This window comes from Octodon degus, unplaced genomic scaffold, assembly GCF_000260255.1.
Source record: "Octodon degus isolate 3935 unplaced genomic scaffold, OctDeg1.0 scaffold00180, whole genome shotgun sequence".
NCBI classification, from domain to species: domain Eukaryota; kingdom Metazoa; phylum Chordata; class Mammalia; order Rodentia; family Octodontidae; genus Octodon; species Octodon degus.
In genome coordinates this window covers 1,765,786-1,766,206 of record NW_004524756.1, presented here as the reverse complement: position 1 = coordinate 1,766,206, position 421 = coordinate 1,765,786, and positions in this window count along the sequence as shown.

Below are 421 nucleotides of genomic sequence, written 5' to 3'. Positions count from 1 at the left end.
GTCCCCTGGACCCTTATCTCTTTGGTGAATGACATCTGGAAGTCATCATATAGAAAGTTCATCTTCAAGGAAGAAAATGATTATGGGAATAAAGTCTGTTCTGTAGCTTTGGCTTCTCTTAATGGACTTCAAACCAGTTTCAGATTTCAAAAATATTTCAGGTAAATAATTTAGGTAAATACTTAGGAATATTTGTAAGTTTGCAAGTCCACTAACAAACAAAAGGACTGCTTATCTTTAGTTTATCTCCCTCCTATTGAGTTTTCTGATGGACGTTAGAAAATTGCACAAACACCAAAAATGGGGAAACAAAATAATCCAGGCTTAAGAACATAGTATTGATGTCCTCATTTTCTCTCAAGAATGCCACTGTCCCATTATACTGACACCAAACACCCTTAATACATGTACAAAGAGAGTC